The sequence below is a fragment of the Mirounga leonina genome, unplaced genomic scaffold, assembly GCF_011800145.1.
Source record: "Mirounga leonina isolate KUSES-001 unplaced genomic scaffold, KU_Mleo_1.0 Mir_174, whole genome shotgun sequence".
Taxonomy (NCBI): domain Eukaryota; kingdom Metazoa; phylum Chordata; class Mammalia; order Carnivora; family Phocidae; genus Mirounga; species Mirounga leonina.
The window spans coordinates 70,471,059-70,489,684 of record NW_023270451.1 but is presented as its reverse complement, the minus strand read 5'-3'; the positions used below and the strand labels follow the sequence as shown (position 1 = coordinate 70,489,684).

At 44.8% G+C, this 18,626-nt stretch overlaps 1 protein-coding gene and 1 pseudogene across 1 annotated transcript in view; one reads left to right on the top strand and one right to left on the bottom strand.

Moving 5' to 3' along the window:
* PLXNA4 (plexin A4) overlaps positions 1-18,626 on the top strand; it is a 421,883-nt gene that overhangs the window by 269,077 nt on the left and 134,180 nt on the right. The window lies entirely within an intron of this gene.
* Positions 14,989-15,559, bottom strand: LOC118021103 (annotated as a pseudogene).

Below are 18,626 nucleotides of genomic sequence, written 5' to 3'. Positions count from 1 at the left end.
TTGCTTTCATTCCTTGCTCTTTTTCAATGGAGCCCACACTCCCTGCCTACCTTTGAGGCCCTAGACACTGAGGAGAAGCAGCTTTCCTTAGACTCCTTTGGAGAAGACCCAATACCTCCACAAGGCATTACATACTTCAATTTCTTACCGTACCTGAAAGCCATGATCTCTCAACCTGGAACTTTCTCTAAGAACTTCCAACAGTGGAAAATATAAGCTGGGTGGAGCTCCCTCTGGTAACTGATTTGGGATTCTGAGCTCCTTGTCCTTTGCATTCTGCTTGCCTGAGAGCCATCAGTGGGCAGTACCCACTCAGGCTTGGAGAATGAGATACACTGGGAGCTCTGGGTTGTTGGAAAAGAAAGGAAGGCAGGAATGGATGGGACCAGGGCATTCATCCATTCTGGGACTGCTCCTCACTGAGATGGAGGGCGGCCCGTCATCAAAGCTCCTCACTGAGATGGAGGGCAGCCTGTCATCAAAATAAAATCCCAAGGCCCGTAACAGCTGGCCCAACACTCCAGTGGGTTTGCACATTTTTTGTGGGGAGAGGTAGTACAGCACAATGGTTAAGTGCACAGACTTTGGTGTCAGAATAGCCGAGCATGAACCTTAGCTCCCTCATTTACTAAGTACGATCTCGGGTAAGTTCCTCAACCGCTTGAAGACTTAAGGTTCTCAACCGGTGCATGGAAGTAATGATAACATCCCATAGTGTCCCAAGGATCAAACGACATAGCCCATGTAACAGGCATGAACCAAGCCTGGCACAGAGTAAGGGCTTGGTAAGTGGAATCTCTTATTCTTATGACATTGCAACAGGAGTGTCTGGACATTGGCCGTGTTTGCAGTCAGGCAGGTGGTGGCATCAAGATTCTGGGTGACCTATCAGGTATGGAGCTTCGGAGTTCAGGTCAAGGCTGAGGTGGGCTGGGAGCAGGGATTTAGTCCCAGTGGAAAGCAGATCAAGACCCCACAGGCTGCTTTGTTGACTGAGCATACCAAGTAGAGCTGGGGGCAAGAGCAGCTTGGTAGGGCGCCTGGGTGGCTCAGTTGGTTAAGCGACTGCCTTCGGCTCAGGTCATGATCCTGGAGTCCCGGGATTGAGTCCCGCATCGGGCTCCCTGCTCGGCGGGGAGCCTGCTTCTCCCTCTGACCCTCCCCCCTCTCATGTGCTCTCTCTCTCTCATTCTCTCTGTCTCAAATAAATAAATAAAATCTTTAAAAAAAAAAAAAAAAAGAGCAGCTTGGTAAATATACCAGGGATATTCCGGCCTCTGTCAGCTGGTAGGTTGGTGTCAGCCATGCTGTGTCCGAGCACCTTGCAAGGCTGAGTCTACAGGTCAGTCCGTATATGCTCAGCGATGATGTCTGCTCTGCCTGGAGGACACTTCCCTTTCTCATCTGGCTAATTTTGCCTTGTCCTTCAAAACTGAGCTGTGCCGTCCCATTCTACAATGAGCGATGGCTGACCTCTGCTTAGACACCTCTTTGGTAGCTTTTCTCACCCCAGGCTGTCTTTATCTCTTGCCAGACTGTCAGCAGCTTGAGGGCAGCCCTATGTCTTCTTTGTCTGTCTAAACCTCACCTAATGGGCCTTTGATAATTATTTGATGGATGAATGAATGAATTATTGATTGAATCCCCATTGTCATCACTGACCCAGAATTGGAAAAGAGGGACTGATACAAATTTTCTCCTGCTTATCTTAATTCCCAAGTTTGAACTTACATATATAATTACAAGACTACACTTCAGACAAAGGAAGTATCCCCCAAACGTCGGTCATCTGTTCATTACTGCCATAACTTTAACCTGTCCTGAACTGTTTTTTGCTTTTGTGTTTTTATTTAAGTAAACATACTGCTTAAACCTAAATAGCCTACTTTAACCATCTCTTAAGTAGTACTATTACAGACCCGATGTGCCAGTCATACATAATATACCTAATTATGATATTGTGGCTTTATAATAAGAACATATATTTGGTCTTCATCCCCATTTCTGGCACTGAACTACCAGAACCCTTGGAATTTCCTGAGTGATGAGAGCAATGGGAAAATCTTTTGTTATAATATTTGGTCTCTTGTCCTCAGTTCCTGAAATCTTCAGGAGCCATAAAAGTAAAATGGGTGTCTCACTATTCATAATAAGCCCCTCTCAACCACCACTGAATTTATGTTAATTCGGTGACTTTTGGAAATCCCCTAAAGAAGGGGGGAGGGGTTGTTGGTTGTCAGGGGAGCCAGTCATGGGATTAGGGGGTCAGAAAAGGTAACTAGTATAACTAGTAGAGGCAGAGAATGGAGTGGTGTGTGCGCACGCGTGCGCGTGTGTGTGTGTGTGTGTGTGTATGTGCGTATGCATACAAATGCTATATATTTCCTGGCTCTGTGACCATAGACAAGTTACAAACCCTCTCAGTACCTCATTTATTCATTCAATACCAACAAATATTGAGCACCTACTGTGAGTCAGCCACTTTCTAGATACTAGAGATTCAGTGGGGAACAAGATAACAAGATAGACAAAATCTCTGCCCCGATAATGCTTATATTTTAGGTAGAGACACAGACCACGAGTGAGTAAGCGAATGAATGCTGTATGTCAGGTGATGCGAATACACTGAGAAATTTCACAGACTCAGTGGGAATAAAGTGGTGGCTAGGAACATGGTGGGGAATGCTCTTTTCAGAAAGGTTGTCAGAGGAAGCCTCCCAAGAAGGGAACCTTTGAGCAGAGAGAAGGATAAAGTCAAGGGGCAGGAGGCAACTGGGAAGAAATCCTCAACCAGGCAGAAGCAACAGCTAGCTCAGAGGCCATGGGGTGCGACCATGACTTGGTGTCTTGGAACAGGGAATGGAAGGTGATAGGTGATGCACTGGGAGAGGCCACACCTCAGTTTGTGATCTGTGAAATGGGAATGTAGTAAATGGCATTGCTCTCCCAGGGCACTGATGAAGACAAATGAGATAATGTCTGTAGAAAGTGCTTGGCTCAGCATCTAGAAGTGAGGGAACCTCCAACCTATTACGATTATTTGCAAATTGAATAATTCCAAGCCAGGGTATTATTTCTGCTATTAGGAATATGTGAGTTCCTCTTTATGTCTCACCCAGCGAGGCTTTCACTCTCCATATATGCTTCTCCTTGGTGTGTCGGAGTGAGGGTACCGCTGGGTATCTCTGTAGGATGTGTGTGTGCGTGCATGTGTGTGTGTGTTCGTGTGTGTGCATGCACACACATGCATGCCTCCTCCTGTGTCTGCCCCTGCCTGTATGTCTCCCATCAGCCTCCATCCTGCTTTGTACATATCTGTGTGTATGTATATGATGTGCATTTACTATGACGCTGATGCTCCCAAGGGAATGTCTATACACACTGAAGCTGCTGTGATAAAAACCTGCCAAAGCAATGGGAGGCAAGTGAGAAAAAATGTCAGCAAGGCAGATGAATGAGGAGATGAGGTGGCAGAGCTGGGCTGTCCTCAGGTGCCCTGGAGCAGCCCCCCACCGGGGAAGAAGCAGCATCCCCCACACAAGGCAAGCCTCTCTGATAGGCCCCAGAGCAAGTGGCAGATTCAGCCTCTCAGCCATCTCACACAGCAGCCCTCCCCTGCCCGAAAGCCAGAGGCCTCAAACACCTGTTTCTGCTTTGGAGATGCCCTTGCATTGTGTCTGGGCCAAAGCCATCCTTCATGGCTTCTTTGTTTGACTGGCTCCTGTTGACAGTGCGTCTGCTTCCAGGGGACACTCACATGAGCTGGTGACACTCAGGTCCTAGCTGTGATCCAGGACAAGATGCCTGTGGGGGCCGAGGAGGTAGGTCTGGAGGTGGGTCCACCTGCACTTGGAGTTACTCGGAAGGCAGAGCCAACTGGGGCAGCTCCACTTGGCTCCATCCGCATAATCCAGTGGTCAAGTAGCAAAGGGCCATCTTGATTTGTAACATACTACCCAGGACCGATTCATTCATTCACTCAACAAATAGCCACTAAGCATCTACCAGGTGCCAGGCGCTGGCCTAGACACTGGGGACACAACAGTCAAGAAACATATAAAAACCTTGACTGTAGGGGCTTGTGGTTTTCGCAAGAGGACACAGCAAAGAAGCAACCAACATCCCTGATAAATCACGTAGTAGGTTTCAGGGCAAAAGGAAATGGAGCTGGATAAGTGGGATCTGAAGACCTAGTCAAAGCAAAAGAGTTGCCATTTTAAACAGTGGTCAGAGAAGTCTTCCCCAGAGAGGTATAGGTGTAAAAGGGGGTGAATGGAGGCCTGTTGACCTATCCCCTTCCCTGTTCTCCATATTTCTTTTCAAGCTCTGTGCTCGGGGTTGTGAAGCAGAGCTGGTCAAGTGTGCCTGTTGGGATGAAACTGGTGAGAGAGTCCCTTTGTGACTGGGATTTTTACCATGTTGAGACTTGCATGGGGGAAGCTCGGTTCAAAGGGAAGGTGGTACTGTGGTCCAAGACAGTGGCTTGGGGCTGGAACTCCGAACTGCACGGTGCCTCTGCTGGGACCACCTTGCGATGAGGGGCCATTACTGCTTCCTCGTGCCTCAGTGTCCCTCCCATCCCCAGCCTGCCTCCCAGGGAGGTTCTGAGGGCAGCCGATGTGAAGTCTGGCAATCTCGGGCGTCTGCACACCCCCATCCCACATATGATGAAGCCGTGGAGATGGTTCCTGCCCCCACTGGGCTCCCGTAAGAATGATTCTGACTCTCTGAGTGCCGGTTCCAGGGCAGGTCTCTCGAGAGGTCCGTCTGCAGTGACACGGCTGTCTGGCATTGTTCTTCCTGCCCCTGCAGGGGACAGAGCTGTATGCTGTCGTTTGTGTCCGGATGGCTGACACTGTGACAAGCCCATTTGGACATTTGCTCCCGGCTCTCAGCCCGGGCCGTTCTGATAGCTCCTGGGAGAAGGAACTTGAAGCAGGGACCTGAGAGTGAGTGACAGGAAACGGAACCACCTTGGGCACTTGAAAAAAGGAGGAAGGCTGTTGCAGTGTTTCACCCAATGTCACTCAGACAGAAGCCCTTCCCATTTGTCTGGAGCTGATCCGGAAGGTTCCAGTGTGCCCTTACTGAGATGCTCCCACTTCTCATTTCCTTCTCTATAAAGGCAGAGCATCTCCATTTTACTGTCGCAGAACCGGAGGGACCCAGACAGGGGAAATGACTTCCTTCCCCAGCTTCCTACATTCCCCAGGTGCTGGGAGCCTGGCTTCCCCTTATCATCATGAAACCCCAGAACTGGAAAAATCCTCAAGGCTTCTTGCATCCCCTTCTCTCCTGCAGCCTTTTCCCTGTAGGACTGAGGGGCAAACCAAAGCCCAGAGAAGTGAATGGCTTGTCCAGTGTCACACAGCACGTTGGCCAGAGAACCAAGTTAGAATCCAGCTCTGCTCCTCCTGTTATGTCTTCTGCAGTCCGTCTTCCCCTGAGGGACATGGAGCTCTCTGTGGGGGCAAGAGAAGCTCTTTATCTTCTGGTCTTGTCAGCAGGAAAGTTATACACCTGACTCCTTAGGCTTCAAAATGAGCCTAAGGAGACAAAAGGGCTCACTGAGGGTGAGGGCTGAATGGGGCAGTGGGGGTGACTGTAGGAACTCAGAACCACCCTGCGGCCCCAGAGAGGAGGTGCCTTGGCTTATTCTGCCTTAGTTCCAGCCTGGTGCAGGTTGGGCCTGCAACATCTATTCTAGAGCCTCTTAGGGTACATGGGGCCCCAGACACAGTCAACCCATCCCATAGAGAGAGTAGGCAAGGGGACCCCTCCTTTTCCAACAGGCATGTTTCCAAGTGGTCACTCACGTAGGCATAACATCTCGAACACCTGAACATGATTGAGTCCAGTCACCTCCCCGAGAGGAAAAATGACAGTGGCCTGACATTTCTCAGATGGGGTGACCAGAAGGCAGAAATGTGTGCAGGAGGGAGCCCACAGGGTGGTCACAAATAGGCCATGAACTTGGGTTTTCATCCAGGCCCTTTGCACACTCACCACTGGGCCACTGGACCAAATTGCTCATGCGGGTCGCACTTCAGTTTCTTCGTGTGTAAAATGCAAATGATAATAACCACCTTTTGGGGCTTTTAGGATGAAAGGTGAGACTTGTAAAGGGCCTAGCATGTAGTAGGCTTTCAGCAAGTTGTGGGAGTTATCTCCATCATTATCATCATTATTATTACCAATTTGGTAGCTGAAGGCCAGTTCAGCTCTGCTCACCAGCTCCCCAGGATAGCCTGGCACACACACCCCCTGTCCATTTTGAAGTCCCTCGGATGATACTAAGGTCGAGCATTCCCTTTATACCTGCTGGTGCTGCCCTCCAGGAGACTGAAGAGCTAGGAGCCCGTTGTCCCCCCCTCCCCCATCCCAGTCAATAGGGCTGTTCAGCCTCTGTGGGGCTGGGTGGATTCTCTTCTGTACTCTACTTCCGCTGGGGGGAAGGAATTTTAGTTTGCTTAAGTCGAGCCCCACTGGACTTGAGGTTATCACAGACCGGGCACCTGAACTCACTTTGGCTCCTCATCCATCAGGACTCCTAGGGCAGACAGGGAATGGCTGGTTTCCCTGCGCTCTGCCCTGAACACCAGAAGAGCTAGTATATAAATGTAGGGCAGCAGGGGGTGGTGCAGGAGGAAGGACTGGGAGATGCAAGGGGCAGGTGATTAGGGGAAAGCCTTGGCAGCTCCTAATCTTGAGCTCCATTAAGCATCTATCTCCGGCAATTGCCCTGACAGTCACATCTCTCCACTCGGTGCCTGCGTCCGGAGACCATCGGGGCACTCGAAGTGCCATTTTAAAGACAACTACCTGTAATATTCCTCTTAGCAGCATGTGAGGAGACTCTAACAGCGTGGGCAAACAGGGCCAGGGGCTGCTGCACCTCTGCCCCCTTCCAGGTCCTTCCTCCCACCATGTGTGTTTTAGCAAGTGCCCACTGCATGCCCTCCTAGCACAGGAGTAGGCACCGCACAGAATCGAAAAGAGCAGAAGGAAGGCGCTGTTCTGGGAGCCTCTGGGAGCCTGGAGCTGGGAGCAGACTTCAGCCTATAGGGCACTGAAACAAAAGTGTTCCTGCTGTGAGGATTACCCTGGACATCCACCCTCCTTTAGTGCTGGGAGGGTAGGGCGGAGGACAGGATGTCAGCCTGAAGAGCGCAGTCTCCTCGTGCATTTCGGTGGGTATCATGGGGACTCTGGTCTAGAGACCAGAGCTCTTGGGGTGTTTCCCAAGACGGTTCTCAATTCTGCGGGTACCACTCAGCTCCCATCTCCTCTTACCTAGGGCGGGTGTGGACGGAGGTTGACTCCCAGCATCCTAGCCCACTCCCCCATCCTCTAGGGACGGCACCTGAATGGAAGTGGTTCAGTTCGGTGAGACTGATTGACTAGTGCTTGAGTTCTGCAGAAAGAGAGGCTGGGAATATCGGATACTTAAGTGAACTGTGTACTCAGTTGGAATATTGATGAGACAGTTTCAAAAGTAAATAGATGCATGTTAATTTGTGCCATTGTTCAAGATGACTAGTTGGCATTAGTGATGCCACATGACTTCACCAAATGCAATATAGGCATAAAAGGAAAAATTACAAATGGCAAAATTATATCTGATCCGAGTCCCTTAAGTGCCTTTCAGATATTTTGCATGGACAATGGAGACAGGAATCTGAAAGTGACTCAAAGACAATGCCGTCGTTTCAAGGAAATGCCTAATGGTTGAGGGGGAGACTATCTGGGTATTTATTTGAAGTTATGCACAACAGCGAAGGACTGGAGGAGCAAGCACAGAAATAAGGATGTCCTCCTTAAAAAGGATTCCAAGCAGGTACTGAAGGTTATCTGGTTCCCTGCTGGATGACTTGAAGGTGGTTCAGAGCAGGAGCTGAAAACACCAGCCCTCTTTTTGGTCCTAGCTCTGCCACTTTCTACCTGTAGGACGTTGGGCGAGTTATTTAATCTCTGGGTACGTTCAGTTTCTCAACAGGAACACTTACTAGTGCCCACTGCCTGGGAGGTTACAATGAGTAAATTAGAAAGTGTACATAAAATTTCTAGCGCAGTCCCTGGCACAAAATGAGGGCTCAATAAATCTTAGCTTTCCTCTTTATTGTTTTCAGTATGCTGGTCTAGTAGAATGGGGTCTGCATTTTATTTTTTAAAATTTCACCCATCCGATTTTTCCTCCCATCATTCATAAACTCACTTATGTCTCCTCTGAGGCATGTCAGGCCCCTGGTGCTGGGTGGCCAGGGCGGCAGAGAGCAGAGCAGGTGGTCTCCATTGGCCACAGCTCCCCTCCCAATCTCTGCCGCCCCACAGCCTGAGTCCACGGGTGTCAAGGGCCTCTTGGCTGGAGCGGTGGTCGTTGACTGTGCCCAGATCACTTCCTCGAGACACTGCCTCTGGCAGGAGTCACCGCTCACACCAGAGTGTACCTGCAGGGTGAGAGGAGAGGCCCCTCGAGGGAAAGTCCTACTGCCCTGAGGCCACTTCCGTCCACAAGGCTTGGAGAGAAATAGTACTCTCATTAAGGTGAGGGTGTCTCAGGTCACAAGCAATACACACATGAAGCATGACGTGTGAACGACGCCTCCCACCTGTCCCTTTGCCTCATTATGCCTTTAAACATCAATCAGTCCAGGATTCCCCAAATTTTATTCTCAGAACCAAAGTTTGGCAGGACATTTTTTTTTTTTTTAAGTTTTCTTTGGTCAAATACATTTGGAGAAATCTGAGTTAAGCAGGTATCTTCGAACATTTGATATGCTGATGAGTATTAGAAGTCTTCTAGCTGGGGGTGGGAGGTAGTGTCTCCCAGCCCATGTGATCACAAAATTCACTTTACCAGGAGCACCCAAAATGGTTGGTGGAGTATGGCTCCTTCACTGGAAAAGACTTCGCTTTGATCTTTCCCAGTTCTCCTGGTTTCCTCTCCCTGCTCACTGGTGGTCTCCCTGGCTCTAGCCTGACCCTGGTCTCTCTTCTTTGGTGCTGGTTCATCTCTAGGCACAGGCTGAATTCTCTGTCTCAACTCTCCTGAGGTCAGGAAAAGGAGGGTTCTTTGGATCTGAGTCTCAAGGTTACACCTGGACCTCAGACTGCTGTTCCTCCCTTGCAGCTCCCTGACCTCTGGCTTGCCGGCACTCACTTGAATTCCCTCCTCTATCCTAGGTGCCTGGGCCCCTCTTCAGCTCTGAACTTTGCCCCAACCTTAATCATTGTCCTTCTCTGAAAGCCACCAATTTTATTAAAATTATTAAAATCCTGCCTCTTACCTACTGTTACCATTCAAAGTTATACATTTGGGATTAACAGAATTAATGTATCCTATCATTTTACATCTGCTCAGATGGTTCTTAATTGAGGGACCATTGTTTATTTTTAAATATTTATTACTCGATTTTCATCAATTAAATAAATGTTGATAACCCGATATCCCTAATTCACATCATTTAGAGGAGGCAATGTATTTATTTATCATTGTTTTGCTCCAGAACACCCAAGACCTAAAACCACAAACTCTAAAACATTGAGCACCCTTTTTGCTTGTCTAGTGTAGTGGTATTAAAGTGCACTTTGATGCTAAAAGTACAGAGAATGATCCGAAGGGACAAAGGAAGACACTTTTTTTTTCTAATTAAAACAAGAAATTAGGCTTTGCTCATATTTAATATACAGTCGATACTGGTTACTGTTTCCCTGCCTTGGTCTGTATGTCAAGCATCCTTGTGTCAGAAAGACATGGAGGTACATGGGAGCTCCCTATCTCCCATGGTGATACCGGTATTCTTACTGGTGGATTCAGTTTCAATATATTACAACAAGTTTGCAGTTTATGTGCAACAGATATCAATATTGTAAAAACAATCCTGGAAATAGAATCTTTACAATTTGAGATGGAAGTAACCATGAACACTTTTTATACAACCCAGAGGTTTGTTAGTTATGGAAACATAATTAAACATTTTTCTTTTAAAAGAACCAAAATGTTCCACATTTGCTGATTTTTTTCAGGTCTGGCAAGCAGCTGTCAGAAGTATGTCACTTTGCTGATAACTTTAAAAAATTAAACACTTCATCTGCCCCCTAAATATAAAGGTAATACGTTAACAAAGAGTTAGGAAGTAACCACTTTTAGAAAGAATTTATAGCGTGGGAAGACCATTTTGAAAGAAAAAAAAAGAATGTTTGGAAATATTTTCATCTTTATGTGATTTTGTTGTTGATAATGAGTAGGTATGACACTTTACAAATTTCTATCTAAAAACTTTTAAAACTTGGAAACGGAATCTTCTACTTGCCGAAAAATCTTCCAAAGGAAGAGTTTCAGAGAGTTTTGACCCGTTTTTAAGAAATATATAAAAATTCAGCACCTAGGGGCACCTGGGTGGCTCAGTCAGTTAAGCGTCTGCTTTCGGCTCGGGTCGTGATCCCGGGGTCCTGGGATTGAGTCCCGCGTCGGGCTCCCTGCTCAGTGGGGAGCCTGCTTCTTCCTCTCCCACTTGCCCCGTTTGTGTTCCCTCTCTCGCTGTGTCTCACTCTGTCAAGTAAATAAATAAAATCTTTGAAAAAAAAAATTCAGCAGCTTCCGATTAGTTGAAAAAATAGCTGATTGACATCAGAGAAGATGGAAATCTGCCAGCTGAATTTCAACAACAATCTTCACATAATTTGTGCATGAAACTGAAGAGAAGTATGTTGATTTAGTCAATATAGCCAACAATGCTCTTTCTGCATTTCTGTGTCTATGTGAGGTGTCTTTTTTCATCATGACAGCCATGAAAGCTTGAACCCTTGACCTCAGAACCCCATATCACTAAGTGCTCAACAAAGACTTTCACAAATAACGAAGCCAATTCTAACATATCAGTCCCACCATTTTTAATAATAATTTTCTTGGAGGTCGTAAAATGTTTTGTATCATTCATGAATAAAATATAATAAACATTAAAATGCTATTTTATCTTTATCTCATGTCTTTATTGCCTAAATTTGTGTGTAGTTGATAATGCAATGATATTAATAAATAGAGCATATATAGTCTTTATAAACAAATATGTGTATTATAGGTGCATGCTCAAAAAGTTTGTACTAGGAGGTGTGCAATCATCAGTACTCTTTAGACACCCACTGGCTATCGGAGTATGTAAATTTACAGAAGCTTCATAAGTTAATCTCATTCAATCTCCAATCTTCACTTTCCTATCACCTTTACAACTATCTCCTCTGTATCCAAGAGTCTGTTGTTAAGACCCAGCCCAGGGCACCTGGGTGGCTCAGTTGGTTAAGCGACTGCCTTCGGCTCAGGTCATGATCCTGGAGTCCCTGGATCGAGTCCCGCATCGGGCTCCCTGCTCAGCGGGGAGTCTGCTTCTCCCTCTGACCCTCCTCCCTCTCATGCTCTCTCTCTCTCTCATTCTCTCTCTCAAATAAATAAATAAAATCTTAAAAAAATAAAATAAAAAGTTTAAAAAAAAAGACCCAGCCCAGAAGTCCACAGCGCCCATTGTACATTGGTTCATCCGTGTGTGTGGAGACAGTATGGTCAGTTTCTTTATCTTTGAGTAATTTACCCAACGTCTCTGAGATTTTTTAAAAGCCCAGATCCCTGAGCAGCAGACAGAACATTCTCTCTGGGAGGAACTGTGAAGAATTTGAGGTGGTGCTGACAGTTAAGACAATCTCTAAACAAGCAGATAGCATGATCATGGCTGTGGCCATACAAGCTGGCAGGGAATATTTTTGTAATAAGTAAGGCCAAAATGACTGTGGATCTTGAGAACTGTTTTAATAGGCATAAATCTGCCAGTCTAGAGTTAGCCTTTGCTCATTATGTCTCCCATTTCCCATTCATTCTTCCTTTGTCCCATTCTCTCCTTTCTCCTTTTTTTTTTTTTTTTTTTTTTTTTGGTATTCCTCTCACCTTCCTCCTTATTTTTTATCTGTCTCTTGTCTTACTCTTCTCCACATTCACCTTCCATTTTCCTGGTCTCTGAGGAGGGAGAGAAAGCTGGAATGGAGTCAGGCCTGTGTTTTTCAAACTGCAGGTCATGACACACTAGTGGGTCGAGAAATCAATTTAGTGGGTCACGAAATCAATTTAAAGGGTCATGACCAGAATTTTTTTTTAATGGAATAGAATAAAATCGAACAGAACAGTGTCCATCAAGCACAGTAAGGATAAGTACTATTTGTGAAACTATATATGTGCATGCATATGTGCCCTGGGTTGCAATGTAAAGCATCTCTTGCCATGAGTCATGGTCAAAGGGAGAGCCATTGGTCTAGGAATAACCTCTTGCATGTACTGGCAATAAGTTTACATAAGTTTGGACATCCAGCTCACCTTTCAAGCAGTGCTAATGACATCATCTGGCCTTCTGCTGGTTTTTATTCAAGTGATTTCTCAATTTCAACAATTTGGCTTCCACAGTTATTTGTTGACAGTTTAGTGTGGCAGCTGTGGGGTAGGGGATAAGGCATTGGACACAGAGTAAGGCTACCTGGAATCAAGTTCTTGACTCACAAGGTCTTGACTTCTGAGTCTTGGTTTTCCCATTTGTGGACCATCAGTTCATTCTAACCTGTTATTTCATTAAGATTCATTTGGAAATGAATGTATTTCTATAGCTCACTGGGGTGATAGAGGTCCCCTCACAGCCAGAGGGGACCAGGAGTGCCGTCCTCCCCAGGAGTTTCCCGGCTGCCCCAAGGGCTGAAAAGATCAACATGGTAGCACACTTATGGCCTGTCCATGGCATCAGAGCATGCCACCACACACCAGTGGGGAGTGACTGCCCAGATGACCATAATGTACTGTGTAGGCCTAGAAATCTTTGTTCCTGCAGCTCTGTGGATAGCCCCCATTCTGGGAACATACAAAGATGCACAAGACATCTATGCCCTCGAGGAGCTTACTATTTAGTGATTGTGTTCACCACCTGCAGTTTGCAAGAGACACTGGGTGGTACAGGGCCAACTGAGTCATGATTAGCCTTTCTTTGCAGTGGTCTCTCCTTATCTAAAGGCCTGACACTGGAAATTTCTTTTCTGTCTGTGGGAACTGAACACAACCCCTAAACCACCTTACAGTCCTGATATTTCTTAGTTATAAATGTAAACCTGAGTCAAGTCAAGATGAGAGGGGCAGACTCCAGTGGTTCTCCAAATGCCAGACCCTGCTGCCTTTGCCATGTGCACCGAAGGGAATAAAACTAATTACTACCTTCCTAAAGAGCTGAGCATGGGTGGATACACCCTTGAAAGTGGCCAGCAGAAATGCTTCTTGCAAAGCAGTCTCCCCATGCAGCTGCCTGCAAGTCTCTCTGCTACAGCCTTTGCGGCCCAAGGACCCCTTCCTCGGGCCATTAGCAAAGAGGCTGGTCATTATTAACTAGTTGGCATTGACTGATGACACTAAGCTTTTTTTTGGCCTCGTGTGGGCTGGTGGCAGGCACTTAGTTGACCCCTGGAATTTGGAGTTTATTCTGCCATGAAAACAAAGAAATAAATTAGAGGAATGAACAGAAATCCCTCTGGTTAGACAGTAGTTAGAGACAGCCCAACAGCCTCAGCTGGCCGCCTCCCCAAGGCCACACCCACCAGAAGACTCCTGCCTCCTAGTCCCTTGGCTTTCACTCCGAGATTCCTGGTACTGCTCCTGTCTAGGCTAGTGAAATGAGGAAAGAAACTCCTGTTTCTCTCTCTCTCTCTCTCTCTCTCTCTCTCTGTCTCTCTCTGTCCTCTGGAGCCTGGTACTTTGGAAAGAGATGGTGTCTATACAACATCTTGCATACTGGAGAAGATTTAGAAATTCCATTTATGTAAGGGACCCATTCTTTAAAATATGCTTCTATAATAGATTGTATGTTCTGAGTACCACAGAAATATTTCTGCATAGAAAATCACTCTTTTGGGGCGCCTGGCTGGCTCAGTCAGCAGAGCATGCAACTCTTGATCTCAGGGTTATGAGTTCGAGCCTCATGTTGGGTGTAGAGATTACTTTAAAACAAAATCTTAAAAAAAAAAAAAAAGAAAATAACTCTTTTAACATGTTCTGCAGCTATTTACTTTGTTGGTCATCTACATCTTTCCTCAGGTGAAGACCTTGGCTTTGACTTTAAGCCAAGTGCCAAGGGTCCCCCCCAAATAATTAAACCGTTTTGGTAATGGTCTTCTAAGCAAGTCACAGTTTCTGGAGACTACTTGTACATTTTTACCTTATATATAGAAAGGGAGCCAAATAACTCATTCTTCTCCTGCTTTCCCACTAAAATATCCTAAATCCCACTGCACAAAGGGACATTTTTTAAAAATCAAAATGAGAACAATAATTTTATGTGACAGGATTATTTATATGGCTGTTCTCCCCATGATGTATCCATCGAGCCCTACCCCAGATGCCAATTCATAAATCAGGAAATGCTATTACCCACTAGTCATAAAAACAGAGCCCACCCCAACACAGAGGACTCATTTCAGAAGTGGCTGCCCCATTTCAGGGGCAGAAATGAGTTCGGAAAATCCACCTGGCTGTCCAGAGAGGGAAGAAATGTCTTTTACCTGATAAATAATCAGCCTTTCCTTCCTCTCAATCCCCTTTTCCCCTAGAAATATGTAGAATTAATGGCACAGATATATGCCATTCCACAGAAAAAATAATAACAGGGCTAACTAGATTGAAATGAGGCAAAGGGCAAGCACGAGGATGGCAAGAAGCCTCCAGATTTCCCGTGAAGCCTTTCCTATTAGCTTAAATGCAGTCCAAGAATAAACGGCTTAGAGAAAATTTAGTGGGAGTCCTCCTTGCTGGGCATTCCTCCTGCAGGCACCCATTAAGGACAGGCAGAGAGCCAAGGAAAAGGGTCAGGAAAGGGAGAGTCATTGCAACAAAGCCTGGGACAAAGTAAGCTGAAGTCTCTGGATTTGTCTGTGAGTCCTCCAGTGTGACTGCGTACTTCATTTTTTTTGTGTGTGTGCATTTATTCTGAATTTACTCCCGGGGCATAAGTTTTTGTTTCTTTAGTTTCTTCTGGGATATCTTTTTCTTCTGTGCAACCTCCTCTTCTGGTTTAGGAACAATCTGCTCTTTTTCAGTAAGGATCATCTCAATGTGGCAGGGAGAGCTCTTGTATGGGTTAATCCGACCATGAGCCCTGTACATTCTACACCGCATCTTGGGGGCTTTGTTCACCTGGGTGTGCTCAATGACCAGAGAATCAACATCTAAACCCTTAAGTTCAGCATTACTCTCTGCATTTTTAAGCATGTGCATTAAAAATTCAGCACTCTTCTTGGGCCACCCACCCTATGTCCAGCCCCACTGTTTGGCCTGGGCACACCTACCAACTCCACCATTGTAGCGACGGAATGGCACACCTTGCTTCTGTAAAGTGATGTCTTTCAGATACTTGGTGGCTTTTCGGATAGGCATACCCTTAATGGCCTGGGCAGTTTCACGTGTGTTCTTAAAGTGAACACGAAGATTTGAACTTCTTGATTTACATGATTTCGCAGGGTTTTCTGGGTCAAGTGAATAACGAACCATTTCAGAGGTCACCTCAGGCTGCTTCTGCGTACTTCATTTTTATCTCAATAGATCTGTGTTGGAATGGGGAGAGCACATAAAGAGAGTTAAAGGAAAAAGAAGAGGAAGGACAATGAGAAGTAGGGTGGGCAGGAAATTCTGCTGGGGGGTATGGTCACAGTCACTGGCAATAGTGAAGATCCAGCAAGAGACAAAAGAGATGATGCCCATGCATGTATATAGCTTCATGCTAGGGGGATCAGAATGGACAATGAACAAGTAAGCAAATAAAGAGCCAAGGTAATTTCTTCTAGTGGGAAGTGCTACAAGAAAAGTAAGATGGAGTCACATGAGAGAAGCTGAAAGTGGCAGAAGGAGGCAGGTTTGGTCTACAAGGCTCAGGAAGCTCTTGCTGAATAATGACATGTGAGCTGGCTACTGAATAACTATGAAGAAAACATTCTAGACAGTGGGAACAGCAAGTGGCCAGACCCTGAAGTAGGATGCGCTTGGCATATTCAAGTAACAGAAGGATAGTCCATGAGAGAGAAGACAGGAGCAAATGCAAGCCCACACGATGTGCAGGAGACAATTTGGGGAACTCCAACAGTGCTAGAGTAGTGCTATGTCCAGCTGCTGGTGACTAATTGTTTGTCTAATTTACCCAGTATAGCAACAGTCAGGGAGTCGTGCAAATAAAAAGGAGAGTGCCCTTGTGCCCCTAGCTTATTGCTTGAATTGACCTTTGTTTTGAGCACCTTAGTCTACAAGCACCCCTGGTACAGAAGAGAGATGCTCCTTGAGAAAACAGCAACAATGAAAGCTAAGAGTTACGTACTGCTTACTGTTACCTTGACAGAGTTTGAGGGGGTTTTTGGTGTTTTGTGTTTTGCCAGCTTGATTGAGGTATAATTAACATATGATCACCAATTTTAAGTGTATAGTTATGTGGTAGTATGGGAATAGTTCTGTATCCTGATTGCAGTGGTGGTTACATGAATCTACACCTGTGATACAACGAAATGGAACTATATACATACTCTACACCGATGTCAATTTCTTGGTTTTGATATTATAGTTTTGTCAGATGAAACCATTGGGGGGAAACTGGCTGAACGGTACATAGGATCCTCTCTGTGTTCTTTCATGCCCCTTTCCAGTGGGTCTTCCCTTACTTCTCCCTCCCCTGGAAATCACTGACCTTTGTTCTGTCACAATAGTTTTTGCCTTTTCTAGAGTTTCACATAAATGGAATCATACAATATATAATCTTTGTACCTGCTTCTTTTACTCAACACAGTGCTTTTAAATTCATCCATGTTGTTGCTCCTTTTTATCTGCTGAACAGTAATCTGTGATATAATTGTACCTCAGGTGGTTCCTCAGGTGGGACTTTTAGACTCCAATTTCTGCTTAAAATCCCTATCATTTCAATTTCCCATGAATTTAGAATTATTTCAAAGCAAAATAATCTAAAAAAAGAAAAAGAAAAATTTAAATGTAGAAACAAAGAGGAAAAAAATTTTAAATTGCACTACAATAATAATTGTTGCAGAGAAGAGCCACCATTGGATACAAATATCAGTGAGCAAAAGTTCGAGGGAAAATGGGATATTTTCAATCTCAAAATATTTCCTCCAGGTTATTTATTAACTACAAAGGGATAAATAGTAACTTTATAGTGGAGTATCTGCCTTAGCCAAGTGATCAAGGTTAACATCATCGGTAAGAAGACATATCACTATCATGAACCCCTTGATAAGATGCCCTGAGAAGGAAACAGTATCACTTCTGTGATATTCTTGCCAAAAATGCACAACCTCACTCTAATTATGTGAAAATCTCAGACAAACCCAAAATGAAAGACATTCTACAAAATAACTGACTAGTATTCATGAAAAGTGTCAAAGTCAGGAAGACAAGAAAGGATTGTTACAAACTAGAGGTGACAAAGGAGATATAATAACTAAATGGAATATGAAATCCTGGAATGAATAGGAAATTAAGTAGAAGACCTGGTGACATTAGAATAAGACCTAGAACTTAGCAAATTGTATTGTACCAACGTTCACTTCCTGGTTTCCATAATTGTAATATGGTTACCTATGCTCAAACATTAGGGAACCGTGGGTGAAGGGATATGGGAACTCTTTGTACTTATTTGGGCAACTTTTTTTGTTAAGTCTAAAGTTAGTTCAAAATAAGTAGTTCTTAAATTTGAAAAAAAAATGTATACAACAATACAATCACCCCTACGGTCCTGACATAATTTCCACCCCCCCAAAAGTTCTTTCATGCCCCTTTCCAGTGGGTCTTCCCCCACTTTTCCCTCCCCTGGAAATCACTGACCTTTGTTCTGTCACAATAGTTTTTGCCTTTTCTAGAGTTTCACATAAATGGAATCATACAATATATAATCTTTGTATCTGGCTTCTTTTACTCAACACAATGCTTTTAATTTCATCCATGTCGTTGCTCCTTTTTATCTGCTGAGCAGTAATCTATGATATAATTGTACCTCAGTTTACCTATTCACCATTGAATGATATTTGGGTTATTTCTGTTGTTGGGTGATTGTAAATAAAGCTCCTATAAACACTCTCTTGCAGGTTTTTATCTGAGCATAAGTTTTCATTTCTCTTAGGTAAACACCTAGGAGTGGGATTTCTGAGTCATATTATAAGAAACTATTCTATTGTCTTCCAGGCTGGCTGCATGTTGCATTTTTACCAGCAGTGTATGAGAATTCCAGCCATTTCCCCATCCTCATTCACACTTGGTGTCATCTGTTTTTCATTCTTGTTGTTTTTGTTTTTTGTTTTTTGTTTGTTTTTGTTTTTAGCCAATCACATAGATATGTAAGGATATCTCATTGTGGTTTTAATTCACATTTTCCTAATGATTAATAATAGTAAACATCTTTTCATGTGCTTACTTGCCATCTCTATATCTCCTTTGGTGAAGTGTCTGTTCAAATCTTTTACCCTTAAAAAACCAGATTGTTTGTTTCCTTATTGTTGAGTTTTGAGAATTATTTGTATATTCTGAAAACCCTTTGTCAGATATATGATTTGCAAATATTTTCTCC